At 48.0% G+C, this 18,870-nt stretch overlaps 3 non-coding genes across 3 annotated transcripts; all 3 read right to left on the bottom strand.

The window, feature by feature from the left end:
• Positions 1-1,931: 1,931 nt before the first annotated feature.
• Positions 1,932-2,003, bottom strand: TRNAP-CGG (transfer RNA proline (anticodon CGG)). The gene has a single exon. It is a non-coding gene; the product is annotated as a tRNA-Pro (tRNA).
• A 3,492-nt stretch (positions 2,004-5,495) lies between these two features.
• TRNAP-CGG (transfer RNA proline (anticodon CGG)) lies at positions 5,496-5,567 on the bottom strand. Its single transcript has one exon. It is a non-coding gene; the product is annotated as a tRNA-Pro (tRNA).
• Positions 5,568-9,552: 3,985 nt separating this feature from the next.
• Positions 9,553-9,624, bottom strand: TRNAP-CGG (transfer RNA proline (anticodon CGG)). The gene has a single exon. It is a non-coding gene; the product is annotated as a tRNA-Pro (tRNA).
• Between the last annotated feature and the right edge of the window lie 9,246 nt (positions 9,625-18,870).

Here is an 18,870-nt window from a genome sequence, read left to right as displayed (position 1 = left end):
GCAACATGACATCTTACAAGAGTGAAAAGCAGAAATACTCCTGTTTAAAACACAGACTGAACCTATAAAGGTAAGGGTTTGTCTGGGATTTGAACCAAGGTCCTCTCACACCCGAAGCGAGAATCATACCCCTATACCAACTAGACTGCTCCTGCAGAGGCATTTGAAACATCTTCTGAAGCGTCTTTCAGAAAAGCAGGGCCATTCGGAGGCTCTCTCTATAAGCGTGCCATAGCAATTGATGTTTTCTGTCAAGGATTTTTTGTTTGTCTCTAGCAAGGAAAGAGGTATTCAAGATGCCCTGTGCCAGTGAGCTGAACTAGGGCACTGATGTGAAAAGCAGACCCTTTCTGGTAGTTGTAACCCTCTGCAAGTCCTGGACCCTTGCACCTTAGACTTCCAGACCAGAAGCACTGAAGGGCCTACTAGCTCTTGAGCCAGAGAAGCATGCCTCTTGGATTCAAGCACACTTGCTCGCTCAGCGCTCGATCAGGCGAGATTTATAGTAGTGGCTCATAGGCCTGAAACACTCACCTGGGAGACGCAGGGTGGCTGATTTCCCGGAATGGCCCTTGATGGGGAAATCACCTCCTTTCACCCGCCTCATTTCAGAATTGTGTGCAAGTCGCAAGACAGTGTTCAGGGGTTCATGGGTACTGCCTACTCCCAGCTGCCTCTCTGTCTTCTTCATGTAAATTGCAAGTCACGAGGAGGCACCATTGCCAATATGCTCCGCCCACCTAACCAAGAAACCCAGTTTGAGCTTGTCTGCCTGTATTGTTGCAGGGGCAGTGTCTTCTTTGCCCAAAAGGTGGCAGGAGAGACTCACTTCAAACGATAGAATCAACTGCTTAAGTAGAAACCAGCATGTTAGTTACTGTCATAAAGTGCAGCTCTAACAGAAGGTGTGCCTGAGATGCCCCTTCCAGTAATACACAGAATTTTGATTGAGGGCCCAGCCGATGGGTTGGTGGATTTCTCCTCACATGCCACAGCAGCTTCCAAAGATAGTGGTGTGAGGAGCTGGCTGTGCAAGCAGAGGAAGATTTAAGGTAAGAAAACACACCTGTTAGGAGTGGGATTTGAACCCACGCCTCCATGAAGAGACCAGAAGGCTCAGCTTCACTGAAGATCAAGCTCTCTTGAGTCTGGCACCTAAGACCACTCGGCCATCCTGACAGCCAAAACATTGTGCAGGTCTGACTCTTCAGTCTGCACTTGTTGATGCTGCCGCTTGCAATGTTCCTATCAAAGTCACAGCTTTAAAGGCCCCACAATATAACATGGCCAAGAAAAAAAAAAAAAACAGAACAAGAAACAAGGCTCATGCACGACCAACGAGTGATGCAGATAACTTTTTATCGTCCTGCAATAGTAAAGCACATTTTACACAGGTCACAAGTTTTTAAAGGTCATTTCTGTCTAAGTGTGCATTGAGAGAAACTGAGGTTTTAGTGAGCAAACACAAAAGCTACTGCTGCCCAGTGTCGAACCGGGGACCTTTTGCGTGTGAAGCAAATGTGATAACCACTACACTACAGAAACAAGCTTGCTGGCTTGACTGAAGGAGCACAGTTCCACTCATATGTTTGCCCGATTTCCTCTATACTTGATCAGCAGTGGCTCAGAATGCGAGGGGTAAGTGTGAAAATTGCAGCGGTGTCAGCCAGCATGCATACACTCAGACGTCCTGAAAAGTCACAGCTGCGGGCAGAGACTGACAAATATCTGATGCCTAAATGCCAGGAACGCAAGCCTGTGAAATCATCAGACAGGGCGCACTGAGAGCAAGCAGGAAGGAAGCCATGGCATTGTAATCCATTTTTCGCCTGAGGCAAAAAATATGTTTTGCGCAACAATGCTTCGAGTGGAATGAGAAATGTTGAGGGGTTGTGTATTTTGAGCAGGATTTGATTGTTTTCTGCTAAAATGGGCTCGTCCGGGATTTGAACCCGGGACCTCTCGCACCCGAAGCGAGAATCATACCCCTAGACCAACGAGCCTGGGCACAGAAGCGCTACGGCTCCCACCCTGCTCCGAGGGTTGGTGGCAGAGAGTGGCAGACTACATCCCAAAGCAAGAAACGCCACATGGTGCTCTCTTCTGCAGTATGACTAGAGTCATTTGCATGGTCGTCATCGATCATGACATAAAAAGCCTCTATCCTTTAGACATTTTGTCCCAGATTTACAAGAAAATGACTGAGCGCGACGCTGTGCCAAATTTGCAAGCCCCACGCTCCGTCATTTTCAAAATGCAGGGAAGCGCCGTATTTAGTAGAATACAGCGCACCCCTGTGCTTCCCCCTGCGCCAGCTCTAAATTAGCTGCTGAGCGCCAACGCAGCCGTTCTTGCACCATGGTACAAGGATGACTGCGTTGAGGGGGAAATTGTTTTTGTGCAGGAAGGGACACCTTCCTGGCCAAAAGAAAAATCTTCAATGGTGATTTGCTCTTACTTCTATGTGTGCTGCAGAATGCAGCACACATAGAAAGAGAAAAAACGAGGAGAAATGAAAACATTTCTCCTCAGTGCGCCACTCTAACGATACCCCTGGGATGGCGTTGGATTTTGGCGCTGACGCAGATTTACGACAACTCCTAAATCTGGAGCAGCATCAAAATGCTATGGTGTTGCTCTGGCACACTCACAGCAACACCCATTGCACGCCCCTTCCAGGGAAAGCGCTGCGTGCTAACGTGCCGTATTTACAAGGTGGTGTTAAGCCACAAAAAGTGGCTGAACGCCATCTTGTAAATACCGCGCAGTGCATAGTGCCACCGGGGCGTCACTAAAAGTGATGCTCCGTTGGCGATTGGGCCTTGTAAGTCTGGCACCTTATTTGCTCAAGGTGTATGTTCTTGGTGAGGGCAGGAAAGCTTTTTTCGCTCTCATACCTTCCTTCCTTGGCTGGCTTGAATGCGGTAGGCTCAGGCTTCAATGCAAAGGTCAAACAGTGAGCAAATGACTGACGTAAGCTGGCGCAACTCCTCTTGGTGAGCTGTGACAGATGCCCCAGGAGCGGAGTACCTCACGATGGTGAGGGATAGACACAGTCTCTTTTATCTCAGCTTGCCTGTCAGCTGAGTCAGGAAATGCAAATACTGGGAAAAAGCCCAGTGACTTGCTGTTTTTGCTTGGCTTCGAACCAGGGACCTTTCGCATGTGAGGTGCGCATGATAACCACTACACTACACAAACAGACACACTTGCCAGCTTGCTTCATGTGGCTATGCATTGTACTGGAACCACCACACTATGGAAGCAGACACACCTGCTTGCTTTATGTGGCTCTGCATTGGACTGGGATGCAAGGACTGAGGGCCAATGTTCATGACGCTCAAAGCTGAGCCTTCCGGAACACGATCTCTTGCCTTGGAAGAAAGGAACTGGCATCACTTTCATTCCAAGAGGTGATTTCAGAACTGGACCCGAAATTACCATGGAGAAGCACTGTGCATTTAATGTTCCTATGAGCACTGCTGCTCCAGCACAGAAAAGCAGTTGCAAAGAAATCTCGCATACCTTCATGATGCTGAACCGTCTCAACGCAGGTATAAAGCATGTATTGCATTGCAACATGACAACTTACAAGAGTGAAAAGCAGAAATACTCCTGTTTAAAACACAGACTGAACATATGAAGGTAAGGGTTTGTCTAGGATTTGAACCAAGGTCCTCTCACACCCGAAGCGAGAATCATACCCCTATACCAACTAGACTGCTGCTGCAGAGGCATTTGAAACATCTTCTGAAGCGTCTTTCAGAAAAGCAGGGCCATTCGGAGGCTCTCTCTCTAAGCGTGCCATAGCAATTGATGTTTTCTGTCAAGGATTTTTTGTTTGTCTCTAGCAAAGGAAAGAGGTAGTCAAGATGCCCTGTGCCAGTGAGCTGAACTAGGGCACTGATGTGAAAAGCAGACCCTTTTTGGTAGTTGTAACCCTCTGCAAGTCCTGGACCCTTGCAACTTAGACTTCCAGACCAGAAGCACTGAAGGGCCTGCTAGCTCTTGAGCCAAAGAAGCATGCCTCTTGGATTCAAGCACACTTGCTCGCTCAGGCGAGATTTATAGTAGTGGCTCATAGGCCTGAAACACTCACCTGGGAGACGCGGGGTGGCTGATTTCCCGGAATGGCCCTTGATGGGGAAATCACCTCCTTTCCCCCGCCTCATTTCAGAATTGTGTGCAAGTCGCAAGACAGTGTTCAGGGGTTCATGCGTACTGCCTACTCCCAGCTGCCTCTCTGTCTTCTTCATGTAAATTGCAAGTCACGAGGAGGCACCATTGCCAATATGCTCCGCCCACCTAACCAAGAAACCCAGTTTGAGCTTGTCTGCCTGTGTTGTTGCAGGGGCAGTGTCTTCTTTGCCCAAAAGGTGGCAGGAGAGACTCACTTCAAACGATAGAATCAACTGCTTAAGTAGAAACCAGCATGGTAGTTACTGTCATAAAGTGCAGCTCTAACAGAAGGTGTGCCTGTGATGCCCCTTCCAGTAATACACAGAATTTTGATTGAGGGCCCAGCCGATGGGTTGGTGGATTTCTCCTCACATGCCACAGCAGCTTCCAAAGATAGTGGTGTGAGGAGCTGGCTCTGCAAGCAGAGCAAGATTTAAGGGAAGAAAACACACCTGTTAGGAGTGGGATTTGAACCCACGCCTCCATGAAGAGACCAGAAGGCTCAGGTTCACTGAAGATCAAGCTCTCTTGAGTCTGGCACCTTAGACCACTCGGCCATCCTGACAGCCAAAACATTATGCAGGTCTGACTCTTCAGTCTGCACTTGTTGATGCTGCCGCTTGCAATGTTCCTATCAAAGTCACAGCTTTAAAGGCCCCACAATATAACATGGGCAAGAAAAAAAAAAAAACAGAACAAGAAACAAGGCACATGCACGACCACCGAGGGATGCAGATAACTTTTTATCGTCCTGCAATAGTAAAGCACATTTTACACAGGTCACAAGTTTTTAAAGGTCATTTCTGTCTAAGTGTGCATTGAGAGAGACTGAGGTTTTAGTGAGCAAACACAAAAGCTACTGCTGCCCAGTGTCGAACCGGGGACCTTTTGCGTGTGAGGCAAATGTGATAACCACTACACTACAGAAACAAGCTTGCTGGCTTGACTGAAGGAGCACAGTTCCCCTCATATGTTTGCCCGATTTCCTCTATACTTGATCAGCGGTTGCTCAGAATGCGAGGGGTAAGTGTGAAAATTGCAGCGGTGTCAGCCAGCATGCATACACTCAGACGTCCTGAAAAGTCACAGCTGCGGGCAGAGACAGACAAATATCTGATGCCTAAATGCCAGGAACGCAAGCCTGTGAAATCATCACACAGGGCGCACTGAGAGCAAGCAGGAAGGAAGCCAAGGCATTGTAATCCATTTTTCGCCTGAGGCAAAAAATATGTTTTGCGCAACAATGCTTCGAGTGGAATGAGAAATGTTGAGGGGTTGTGTATTTTGAGCAGGATTTGATTGTTTTCCGCTAAAATGGGCTCGTCGGGGATTTGAACCCGGGACCGCTCGCACCCGAAGCGAGAATCATACCCCTAGACCAACGAGCCTGGGCACACAAGCGCTATGGCTCCCACCCTGCTCCGAGGGTTGGTGGCAGAGAGTGGGAGACTACATCCCAAAGCAAGAAACGCCACATGGTGCTCTCTTCTTCAGTATGACTAGAGTCATTTGCATGGTCGTCATCGAACATGACATAAAAAGCCTCTATCCTTTAGACATTTTGTCCCAGATTTACAAGAAAATGACTGAGCGCAACGCTGTGCCAAATTTGCAAGCCCCACGCTCCGTCATTTTCAAAATGCAGGGAAGCGCCGTATTTAGTAGAATACAGCGCACCCCTGTGCTTCCCCCTGCGCCAGCTCTAAATTAGCTGCTGAGCGCCAACGCAGCCGTTCTTGCACCATGGTACAAGGATGACTGCGTTGAGGGGGAAATTGTTTTTGTGCAGGAAGGGACACCTTCCTGGCCAAAAGAAAAATCTTCAATGGTGATTTGCTCTTACTTCTATGTGTGCTGCAGAATGCAGCACACATAGAAAGAGAAAAAACGAGGAGAAATGAAAACATTTCTCCTCAGTGCGCCACTCTATCGATACCCCTGGGATGGCGGTGGATTTTGGCGCTGACGCAGATTTACGACAACTCCTAAATCTGGAGCAGCATTAAAATGCTATGGTGTTGCTGTGGCACACTCACAGCAACACCCATTGCACGCCCCTTCCAGGGAAAGCGCTGAATGCTAAGGTGCCGTATTTACAAGGTGGTGTTAAGCCACAAAAAGTGGCTGAACGCCATCTTGTAAATACCGCGCAGTGCATAGTGCCACCGGGGCGTCACTAAAAATGATGCTCCGTTGGCAATTGGGCCTTGTAAGTCTGGCACCTTATTTGCTCAAGGTGTGTGTTCTTGGTGAAGGCAGGAAAGCTATTTTCGCTCTCATACCTTCCTTCCTTGGCTGGCTTGAATGCGGTAGGCTCAGGCTTCAATGCAAAGGTCAAACAGTGAGCAACTGACTGACGTAAGCTGGCGCAGCTCCTCTTGGTGAGCTGTGACAGATGCCCCAGGAGCGTAGTACCTCACGATGGTGAGGGATAGACACAGTCTCTTTTATCTCAGCTTGCCTGTCAGCTGAGTCAGGAAATGCAAATACTGGGAAAAAGCCCAGCGACTTTCTGTATTTGCTTGGCTTCGAACCAGGGACCTTTTGCATGTGAGGTGCGCATGATAACCACTACACTACACAAACAGACACACTTGCCGGCTTGCTTCATGTGGCTATGCATTGTACTGGAACCACCACACTATGGAAACAGACACACCTGCTTGCTTTATGTGGCTCTGCATTGGACTGGGATGCAAGGACTGAGGGCTAATGTTCATGACGCTCAAAGCTGAGCCTTCCGGAACACGATCTTTTGCCTTGGAAGAAAGGAACTGGCATCACTTTCATTCCAAGAGGTGATTTCAGAACTGGACCCGAAATTACCATGGAGAAGCACTGTGCATTTAATGTTCCTATGAGCACTGCTGCTCCAGCACAGAAAAGCAGTTGCAAAGAAATCTCGCATACCTTCATGATGCTGAACCGTCTCAACGCAAGTATAAAGCATGTATTGCATTGCAACATGACATCTTACAAGAGTGAAAAGCAGAAATACTCCTGTTTAAAACACAGACTGAACCTATAAAGGTAAGGGTTTGTCTGGGATTTGAACCAAGGTCCTCTCACACCTGAAGCGAGAATCATACCCCTATACCAACTAGACTGCTGCTGCAGAGGCATTTGAAACATCTTCTGAAGCGTCTTTCAGGAAAGCAGGGCCATTTGGAGGCTCTCTCTCTAAGCGTGCCAGAGCAATTGATGTTTTCTGTCAAGGATTTTTTGTTTGTCTCTAGCAAGGAAAGAGGTAGTCAAGATGCCCTGTGCCAGTGAGCTGAACTAGGGCACTGATGTGAAAAGCAGACCCTTTCTGGTAGTTGTAACCCTCTGCAAGTCCTGGACCCTTGCACCTTAGACTTTCAGACCAGAAGCACTGAATGGCCTGCTAGCTCTTGAGCCAGAGAAGCATGCCTCTTGGATTCAAGCACACTTGCAACATGACATCTTACAAGAGTGAAAAGCAGAAATACTCCTGTTTAAAACACAGACTGAACCTATAAAGGTAAGGGTTTGCCTGAGATTTGAACCAAGGTCCTCTCACACCCGAAGCGAGAATCATACCCCTATACCAACTAGACAGCTGCTGCAGAGGCATTTGAAACATCTTCTGAAGCGTCTTTCAGAAAAGCAGGGCCATTCGGAGGCTCTCTCTCTAAGCGTGCCATAGCAATTGATGTTTTCTGTCAAGGATTTTTTGTTTGTCTCTAGCAAGGAAAGAGGTAGTCAAGATGCCCTGTGCCAGTGAGCTGAACTAGGGCACTGATGTGAAAAGCAGACCCTTTCTGATAGTTGTAACCCTCTGCAAGTCCTGGACCCTTGCACCTTAGACTTCCAGACCAGAAGCACTGAAGGGCCTGCTAGCTCTTGAGCCAGAGAAGCATGCCTCTTGGATTCAAGCACACTTGCTCGCTCAGCGCTCGATGAGGTTCGATCAGGCGAGATTTATAGTAGTGGCTCATAGGCCTGAAACACTCACCTGGGAGACGCGGGGTGGCTGATTTCCCGGAATGGCCCTTGATGGGGAAATCACCTCCTTTCCCCCGCCTCATTTCAGAATTGTGTGCAAGTCGCAAGACAGTGTTCAGGGGTTCATGGGTACTGCCTACTCCCAGCTGCCTCTCTGTCTTCTTCATGTAAATTGCAAGTCACGAGGAGGCACCATTGCCAATATGCTCCGCCCACCTAACCAAGAAACCCAGTTTGAGCTTGTCTGCCTGTGTTGTTGCAGGGGCAGTGTCTTCTTTGCCCAAAAGGTGGCAGGAGAGACTCACTTCAAACGATAGAATCAACTGCTTAAGTAGAAACCAGCATGGTAGTTACTGTCATAAAGTGCAGCTCTAACAGAAGGTGTGCCTGAGATGCCCCTTCCAGTAATACACAGAATTTTGATTGAGGGCCCAGCCGATGGGTTGGTGGATTTCTCCTCACATGCCACAGCAGCTTCCAAAGATAGTGGTGTGAGGAGCTGGCTGTGCAAGCAGAGCAAGATTTAAGGGAAGAAAACACACCTGTTAAGAGTGGGATTTGAACCCACGCCTCCATGAAGATACCAGAAGGCTCAGCTTCACTGAAGATCAAGCTCTCTTGAGTCTGGCACCTTAGACCACTCGGCCATCCTGACAGCCAAAACATTGTGCAGGTCTGACTCTTCAGTCTGCACTTGTTGATGCTGCCGCTTGCAATGTTCCTATCAAAGTCACAGCTTTAAAGGCCCCACAATATAACATGGCCAAGAACAAAAAAAAAAACAGAACAAGAAACAAGGCACATGCACGACCACCGAGGGATGCAGATAACTTTTTATCGTCCTGCAATAGTAAAGCACATTTTACACAGGTCACAAGTTTTTAAAGGTCATTTCTGTCTAAGTGTGAATTGAGAGAGACTGAGGTTTTAGTGAGCAAACACAAAAGCTACTGCTGCCCAGTGTCGAACCGGGGACCTTTTGCGTGTGAGGCAAAAGTGATAACCACTACACTACAGAAACAAGCTTGTTGGCTTGACTGAAGGAGCACAGTTCCCCTCATATGTTTGCCCGATTTCCTCTATACTTGATCAGCAGTTGCTCAGAATGCGAGGGGTAAGTGTGAAAATTGCAGCGGTGTCAGCCAGCATGCATACACTCAGACGTCCTGAAAAGTCACAGCTGCGGGCAGAGACAGACAAATATCTGATGCCTAAATGCCAGGAACGCAAGCCTGTGAAATCATCACACAGGGCGCACTGAGAGCAAGCAGGAAGGAAGCCAAGGCATTGTAATCAATTTTTCGCCTTAGGCAAAAAATATGTTTTGCGCAACAATGCTTCGAGTGGAATGAGAAATGTTGAGGGGTTGTGTATTTTGAGCAGGATTTGATTGTTTTCTGCTAAAATGGGCTCGTCCGGGATTTGAACCCGGGACCTCTCGCACCCGAAGCAAGAATCACACCCCTAGACCAACGAGCCTGGGGACAGAAGCTCTACGGCTCCCACCCTGCTCCGAGGGTTGGTGGCAGAGAGTGGGAGACTACATCCCAAAGCAAGAAACGCCACATGGTGCTCTCTTCTGCAGTATGACTAGAGTCATTTGCATGGTCGTCATCGAACATGACATAAAAAGCCTCTATCCTTTAGACATTTTGTCCCAGATTTACAAGAAAATGACTGAGCGCGACGCTGTGCCAAATTTGCAAGCCCCACGCTCCGTCATTTTCAAAATGCAGGGAAGCGCCGTATTTAGTAGAATACAGCGCACCCCTGTGCTTCCCCCTGCGCCAGCTCTATAATTAGCTGCTGATCGCCAACGCAGCCGTTCTTGCACCATGGTACAAGGATGACTGCGTTGAGGGGGAAATTGTTTTTGTGCAGGAAGGGACACCTTCCTGGCCAAAAGAAAAATCTTCAATGGTGATTTGCTCTTACTTCTATGTGTGCTGCAGAATGCAGCACACATAGAAAGAGAAAAAACAAGGAGAAATGAAAACATTTCTCCTCAGTGCGCCACTCTAACGATACCCCTGTGATGGCGTTGGATTTTGGCGCTGACGCAGATTTACGACAACTCCTAAATCTGGAGCAGCATTAAAATGCTATGGTGTTGCTGTGGCACACTCACAGCAACACCCATTGCATGCCCCTTCCAGGGAAAGCGCTGAATGCTAAGGTGCTGTATTTACAAGGTGGTGTTAAGCCACAAAAAGTGGCTGAACGCCATCTTGTAAATACCGCGCAGTGCATAGTGCCACCGGGGCGTCACTAAAAGTGATGCTCCGTTGGCAATTGGGCCTTGTAAGTCTGGCACCTTATTTGCTCAAGGTGTGTGTTCTTGGAGAGGGCAGGAAAGCTATTTTCGCTCTCAGACCTTCCTTCCTTGGCTGGCTTGAATGCGGTAGGCTCAGGCTTCAATGCAAAGGTCAAACAGTGAGCAACTGACTGACGTAAGCTGGCGCAACTCCTCTTGGTGAGCTGTGACAGATGCCCCAGGAGCGTAGTACCTCACGATGGTGAGGGATAGACACAGTTTCTTTTATCTCAACTTGCCTGTCAGCTGAGTCAGGAAATGCAAATACTGTGAAAAAGCCCAGCGACTTGCTGTATTTGCTTGGCTTCGAACCAGGGACCTTTTGCATGTGAGGTGCGCATGATAACCACTACACTACACAAACAGACACACTTGCTGGCTTGCTTCATGTGGCTATGCATTGTACTGGAACCACCACACTATGGAAACAGACACACCTGCTTGCTTTATGTGGCTCTGCATTGGACTGGGATGCAAGGACTGAGGGCCAATGTTCATGAGGCTCAAAGCTGAGCCTTCCGGAACACGATCTCTTGCCTTGGAAGAAAGGAACTGGCATCACTTTCATTCCAAGAGGTGATTTCAGAACTGGACCCGAAATTACCATGGAGAAGCACTGTGCATTTAATGTTCCTATGAGCACTGCTACTCCAGCACAGAAAAGCAGTTGCAAAGAAATCTCGCATACCTTCATGATGCTGAACCGTCTCAACGCAGGTATAAAGCATGTATTGCATTGCAACATGACATCTTACAAGAGTGAAAAGCAGAAATACTCCTGTTTAAAACACAGACTGAACCTATAAAGGTAAGGGTTTGTCTGGGATTTGAACCAAGGCCCTCTCACACCCGAAGCGAGAATCTTACCCTTATACCAACTAGACTGCTGCTGCAGAGGCATTTGAAACATCTTCTGAAGCGTCTTTCAGAAAAGCAGGGCCATTCAGAGGCTCTCTCTCTAAGCGTGCCATAGCAATTGATGTTTTCTGTCAAGGATTTTTTGTTTGTCTCTAGCAAGGAAAGAGGTAGTCAAGATGCCCTGTGCCAGTGAGCTGAACTAGGGCACTGATGTGAAAAGCAGACCCTTTCTGGTAGTTGTAACCCTCTGCAAGTCCTGGACCCTTGCACCTTAGACTTCCAGACCAGAAGCACTGAAGGGCCTGCTAGCTCTTGAGCCAGAGAAGCATGCCTCTTGGATTTAAGCACACTTGCTCGATCAGGCGAGATTTATAGTAGTGGCTCATAGGCCTGAAACACTCACCTGGGAGACGCGGGGTGGCTGATTTCCCGGAATGGCCCTTGATGGTGAAATCACCTCCTTTCCCCCGCCTTATTTGAGAATTGTGTGCAAGTCGCAAGACAGTGTTCAGGGGTTCATGGGTACTGCCTACTCCCAGCTGCCTCTCTGTCTTCTTCATGTAAATTGCAAGTCACGTGGAGGCACCATTGCCAATATGCTCCGCCCACCTAATCAAGAAACCCAGTTTGAGCTTGTCTGGCTGTGTTGTTGCAGGGGCAGTGTCTTCTTTGCCCAAAAGGTGGCAGGAGAGACTCACTTCAAACGATAGAATCAACTGCTTAAGTAGAAACCAGCATGGTAGTTACTGTCATAAAGTGCAGCTCTAACAGAAGGTGTGCCTGAGATGCCCCTTCCAGTAATACACAGAATTTTGATTGAGGGCCCAGCTGATGGGTTGGTGGATTTCTCCTCACATGCCACAGCAGCTTCCAAAGATAGTGGTGTGAGGAGCTGGCTGTGCAAGCAGAGCAAGATTTAAGGGAAGAAAACACACCTGTTAGGAGTGGGATTTGAACCCACGCCTCCATGAAGATACCAGAAGGCTCAGCTTCACTGAAGATCAAGCTCTCTTGAGTCTGGCACCTTAGACCACTCGGCCATCCTGACAGCCAAAACATTGTGCAGGTCTGACTCTTCAGTCTGCACTTGTTGATGCTGCCGCTTGCAATGTTCCTATCAAAGTCACAGCTTTAAAGGCCCCACAATATAACATGGCCAAGAACAAAAAAAAAAACAGAACAAGAAACAAGGCACATGCACGACCACCGAGGGATGCAGATAACTTTTTATCGTCCTGCAATAGTAAAGCACATTTTACACAGGTCACAAGTTTTTAAAGGTCATTTCTGTCTAAGTGTGAATTGAGAGAGACTGAGGTTTTAGTGAGCAAACACAAAAGCTACTGCTGCCCAGTGTCGAACCGGGGACCTTTTGCGTGTGAGGCAAAAGTGATAACCACTACACTACAGAAACAAGCTTGTTGGCTTGACTGAAGGAGCACAGTTCCCCTCATATGTTTGCCCGATTTCCTCTATACTTGATCAGCAGTTGCTCAGAATGCGAGGGGTAAGTGTGAAAATTGCAGCGGTGTCAGCCAGCATGCATACACTCAGACGTCCTGAAAAGTCACAGCTGCGGGCAGAGACAGACAAATATCTGATGCCTAAATGCCAGGAACGCAAGCCTGTGAAATCATCACACAGGGCGCACTGAGAGCAAGCAGGAAGGAAGCCAAGGCATTGTAATCAATTTTTCGCCTTAGGCAAAAAATATGTTTTGCGCAACAATGCTTCGAGTGGAATGAGAAATGTTGAGGGGTTGTGTATTTTGAGCAGGATTTGATTGTTTTCTGCTAAAATGGGCTCGTCCGGGATTTGAACCCGGGACCTCTCGCACCCGAAGCAAGAATCACACCCCTAGACCAACAAGCCTGGGGACAGAAGCTCTACGGCTCCCACCCTGCTCCGAGGGTTGGTGGCAGAGAGTGGGAGACTACATCCCAAAGCAAGAAACGCCACATGGTGCTCTCTTCTGCAGTATGACTAGAGTCATTTGCATGGTCGTCATCGAACATGACATAAAAAGCCTCTATCCTTTAGACATTTTGTCCCAGATTTACAAGAAAATGACTGAGCGCGACGCTGTGCCAAATTTGCAAGCCCCACGCTCCGTCATTTTCAAAATGCAGGGAAGCGCCGTATTTAGTAGAATACAGCGCACCCCTGTGCTTCCCCCTGCGACAGCTCTATAATTAGCTGCTGATCGCCAACGCAGCCGTTCTTGCACCATGGTACAAGGATGACTGCGTTGAGGGGGAAATTGTTTTTGTGCAGGAAGGGACACCTTCCTGGCCAAAAGAAAAATCTTCAATGGTGATTTGCTCTTACTTCTATGTGTGCTGCAGAATGCAGCACACATAGAAAGAGAAAAAACAAGGAGAAATGAAAACATTTCTCCTCAGTGCGCCACTCTAACGATACCCCTGTGATGGCGTTGGATTTTGGCGCTGACGCAGATTTACGACAACTCCTAAATCTGGAGCAGCATTAAAATGCTATGGTGTTGCTGTGGCACACTCACAGCAACACCCATTGCATGCCCCTTCCAGGGAAAGCGCTGAATGCTAAGGTGCCGTATTTACAAGGTGGTGTTAAGCCACAAAAAGTGGCTGAACGCCATCTTGTAAATACCGCGCAGTGCATAGTGCCACCGGGGCGTCACTAAAAGTGATGCTCCGTTGGCAATTGGGCCTTGTAAGTCTGGCACCTTATTTGCTCAAGGTGTGTGTTCTTGGAGAGGGCAGGAAAGCTATTTTCGCTCTCATACCTTCCTTCCTTGGCTGGCTTGAATGCGGTAGGCTCAGGCTTCAATGCAAAGGTCAAACAGTGAGCAACTGACTGACGTAAGCTGGCGCAACTCCTCTTGGTGAGCTGTGACAGATGCCCCAGGAGCGTAGTACCTCACGATGGTGAGGGATAGACACAGTTTCTTTTATCTCAACTTGTCTGTCAGCTGAGTCAGGAAATGCAAATACTGTGAAAAAGCCCAGCGACTTGCTGTATTTGCTTGGCTTCGAACCAGGGACCTTTTGCATGTGAGGTGCGCATGATAACCACTACACTACACAAACAGACACACTTGCTGGCTTGCTTCATGTGGCTATGCATTGTACTGGAACCACCACACTATGGAAACAGACACACCTGCTTGCTTTATGTGGCTCTGCATTGGACTGGGATGCAAGGACTGAGGGCCAATGTTCATGAGGCTCAAAGCTGAGCCTTCCGGAACACGATCTCTTGCCTTGGAAGAAAGGAACTGGCATCACTTTCATTCCAAGAGGTGATTTCAGAACTGGACCCGAAATTACCATGGAGAAGCACTGTGCATTTAATGTTCCTATGAGCACTGCTACTCCAGCACAGAAAAGCAGTTGCAAAGAAATCTCGCATACCTTCATGATGCTGAACCGTCTCAACGCAGGTATAAAGCATGTATTGCATTGCAACATGACATCTTACAAGAGTGAAAAGCAGAAATACTCCTGTTTAAAACACAGACTGAACCTATAAAGGTAAGGGTTTGTCTGGGATTTGAACCAAGGCCCTCTCACACCCGAAGCGAGAATCTTACCCTTATACCAACTAGACTGCTGCTGCAGAGGCATTTGAAACATCTTCTGAAGCGTCTTTCAGAAAAGCAGGGCCATTCAGAGGCTCTCTCTCTAAGCGTGCCATAGCAATTGATGTTTTCTGTCAAGGATTTTTTGTTTGTCTCTAGCAAGGAAAGAGGTAGTCAAGATGCCCTGTGCCAGTGAGCTGAACTAAGGCACTGATGTGAAAAGCAGACCCTTTCTGGTAGTTGTAACCCTCTGCAAGTCCTGGACCCTTGCACCTTAGACTTCCAGACCAGAAGCACTGAAGGGCCTGCTAGCTCTTGAGCCAGAGAAGCATGCCTCTTGGATTTAAGCACACTTGCTCGATCAGGCGAGATTTATAGTAGTGGCTCATAGGCCTGAAACACTCACCTGGGAGACGCGGGGTGGCTGATTTCCCGGAATGGCCCTTGATGGTGAAATCACCTCCTTTCCCCCGCCTTATTTGAGAATTGTGTGCAAGTCGCAAGACAGTGTTCAGGGGTTCATGGGTACTGCCTACTCCCAGCTGCCTCTCTGTCTTCTTCATGTAAATTGCAAGTCACGTGGAGGCACCATTGCCAATATGCTCCGCCCACCTAATCAAGAAACCCAGTTTGAGCTTGTCTGGCTGTGTTGTTGCAGGGGCAGTGTCTTCTTTGCCCAAAAGGTGGCAGGAGAGACTCACTTCAAACGATAGAATCAACTGCTTAAGTAGAAACCAGCATGGTAGTTACTGTCATAAAGTGCAGCTCTAACAGAAGGTGTGCCTGAGATGCCCCTTCCAGTAATACACAGAATTTTGATTGAGGGCCCAGCTGATGGGTTGGTGGATTTCTCCTCACATGCCACAGCAGCTTCCAAAGATAGTGGTGTGAGGAGCTGGCTGTGCAAGCAGAGCAAGATTTAAGGGAAGGAAACACACCTGTTAGGAGTGGGATTTGAACCCACGCCTCCATGAAGAGACCAGAAGGCTCAGCTTCACTAAAGATCAAGCTCTCTTGAGTCTGGCACTTTAGACCACTCGGCCATCCTGACAGCCAAAACATTGTCCAGGTCTGACTCTTCAGTCTGCACTTGATGATGCTGCTGCTTGCAATGTTCCTATCAAAGTCACAGCTTTAAAGGCCCCACAATATAACATGGGCAAGAAAAAAAAAAAAAACAGAACAAGAAACAAGGCACATGCACGACCACCGAGGGATGCAGATAACTTTTTAGCGTCCTGCAATAGTAAAGCACGTTTTACACAGGTCACAAGTTTTTAAAGGTCATTTCTGTCTTAGTGTGCATTGAGAGAGACTGAGGTTTTAGTGAGCAAACACAAAAGCTACTGCTGCCCAGTGTCGAACCGCGGACCTTTTGCGTGTGAGGCAAATGTGATAACCACTACACTACAGAAACAAGCTTGCTGGCTTTACTGAAGGAGCACAGTTCCTCTCATATGTTTGCCCGATTTCCTCTATACTTGATCAGCAGTTGCTCAGAATGCGAGGGGTAAGTGTGAAAATTGCAGCGGTGTCAGCCAGCATGCATACACTCAGACGTCCTGAAAAGTCACAGCTGCGGGCAGAGACAGACAAATATCAGATGCCTAAATGCCAGGAACGCAAGCCTGTGAAATCATCACACAGGGCGCACTGAGAGCAAGCAGGAAGGAAGCCAAGGCATTGTAATCCATTTTTCGCCTGAGGCAAAAAATATGTTTTGCGCAACAATGCTTCGAGTGGAATGAGAAATGTTGAGGTGTTGTGTATTTTGAGCAGGATTTGATTGTTTTCCGCTAAAATGGGCTCGTCTAGGATTTGAACCCGGGACCTCTCTCACCCGAAGCGAGAATCATACCCCTAGACCAACAAGCCTGGGGACAGAAACGCTACAGCTCCCACCCTGCTCCGAGGGTTGGTGGCAGAGAGTGTGAGACTACATCCCAAAGCAAGAAACGCCACATGGTGCTCTCTTCTGCAGTATGACTAGAGTCATTTGCATGGTCGTCATCGAACATGACATAAAAAGCCTCTATCCTTTAGACATTTTGTCCCAGATTTACAAGAAAATGACTGAGCGCGACGCTGTGCCAAATTTGCAAGCCCCACGCTCCGTCATTTTAAAAATGCAGGGAAGCGCCGTATTTAGTAGAATACAGCGCACCCCTGTGCTTCCCCCTGCGCCAGCTCTAAATTAGCTGCTGAGCGCCAACGCAGCCGTTCTTGCACCATGGTACAAGGATGACTGCGTTGAGGGGGAAATTGTTTTTGTGCAGGAAGGGACACCTTCCTGGCCAAAAGAAAAATCTTCAATGGTGATTTGCTCTTACTTCTATGTGTGCTGCAGAATGCAGCACACATAGAAAGAGAAAAAACGAGGAGAAATGAAAACATTTCTCCTCAGTGCGCCACTCTAACGATACCCCTGGGATGGCGTTGGATTTTGGCGCTGACGCAGATTTACGACAACTCCTAAATCTGGAGCAGCATTAAAATGCTATGGTGTTGCTGTGGCACACTCACAGCAACACCCATTGCACGCCCCTTCCAGGGAAAGCGCTGAATGCTAAGGTGCCGTATTTACAAGGTGGTGTTAAGCCACAAAAAGTGGCTGAATGCCATCTTGTAAATACCGCGCAGTGCATAGTGCCACCGGGGCGTCACTAAAAGTGATGCTCCGTTGGCAATTGGGCCTTGTAAGTCTGGCACCTTATTTGCTCAAGGTGTGTGTTCTTGGTGAGGGCAGGAAAGCTATTTTCGCTCTCATACCTTCCTTCCTTGGCTGGCTTGAATGCGGTAGGCTCAGGCTTCAATGCAAAGGTCAAACAGTAAGCAACTGACTGACGTAAGCTGGCGCAGCTCCTCTTGGTGAGCTGTGACAGATGCCCCAGGAGCGTAGTACCTCACGATGGTGAGGGATAGACACAGTCTCTTTTATCTCAGCTTGCCTGTCAGCTGAGTCAGGAAATGCAAATACTGGGAAAAAGCCCAGCGACTTGCTGTATTTGCTTGGCTTCGAACCAGGGACCTTTTGCATGAGAGGTGCGCATGATAACCACTACACTACACAAACAGACACACTTGCCGGCTTGCTTCATGTGGCTATGCATTGTACTGGAACCACCACACTATGGAAACAGACACACCTGCTTGCTTTATGTGGCTCTGCATTGGACTGGGATGCAAGGACTGAGGGCTAATGTTCAAGACGCTCAAAGCTGAGCCTTCCGGAACACGATCTCTTGCCTTGGAAGAAAGGAACTGGCATCACTTTCATTCCAAGAGGTGATTTCAGAACTGGACCCGAAATTACCATGGAGAAGCACTGTGCATTTAATGTTCCTATGAGCACTGCTGCTCCAGCACAGAAAAGCAGTTGCACAGAAATCTCGCATACCTTCATGATGCTGAACCGTCTCAACGCAGGTATAAAGCATGTATTGCATTGCAACATGACATCTTACAAGAGTGAAAAGCAGAAATACTCCTGTTTAAAACACAGCCTGAACCTATAAAGGTAAGGGTTTGTCTGGGATTTGAACCAAGGTCCTCTCACACCCGAAGCGAGAATCATACCCCTATACCAACTAGACTGCTGCTGCAGAGGCATTTGAAACATCTTCTGAAGCGTCTTTCAGGAAAGCAGGGCCATTTGGAGGCTCTCTCTCTAAGCGTGCCATAGCAATTAATGTTTTCTGTCAAGGATTTTTTGTTTGTCTCTAGCAAGGAAAGAGGTAGTCAAGATGCCCTGTGCCAGTGAGCTGAACTAGGGCACTGATGTGAAAAGCAGACCCTTTCTGGTAGTTGTAACCCTCTGCAAGTCCTGGACCCTTGCCCCTTAGACTTCCAGACCAGAAGCACTGAAGGGCCTGCTAGCTCTTGAGCCAGAGAAGCATGCCTCTTGGATTCAAGCACACTTGCAACATGACATCTTACAAGAGTGAAAAGCAGAAATACTCCTGTTTAAAACACAGACTGAACCTATAAAGGT

This window comes from Pleurodeles waltl, unplaced genomic scaffold (genome assembly GCF_031143425.1).
Source record: "Pleurodeles waltl isolate 20211129_DDA unplaced genomic scaffold, aPleWal1.hap1.20221129 scaffold_91, whole genome shotgun sequence".
NCBI classification, from domain to species: domain Eukaryota; kingdom Metazoa; phylum Chordata; class Amphibia; order Caudata; family Salamandridae; genus Pleurodeles; species Pleurodeles waltl.
This window is presented reverse-complemented; position numbering and strand designations above follow the sequence as displayed.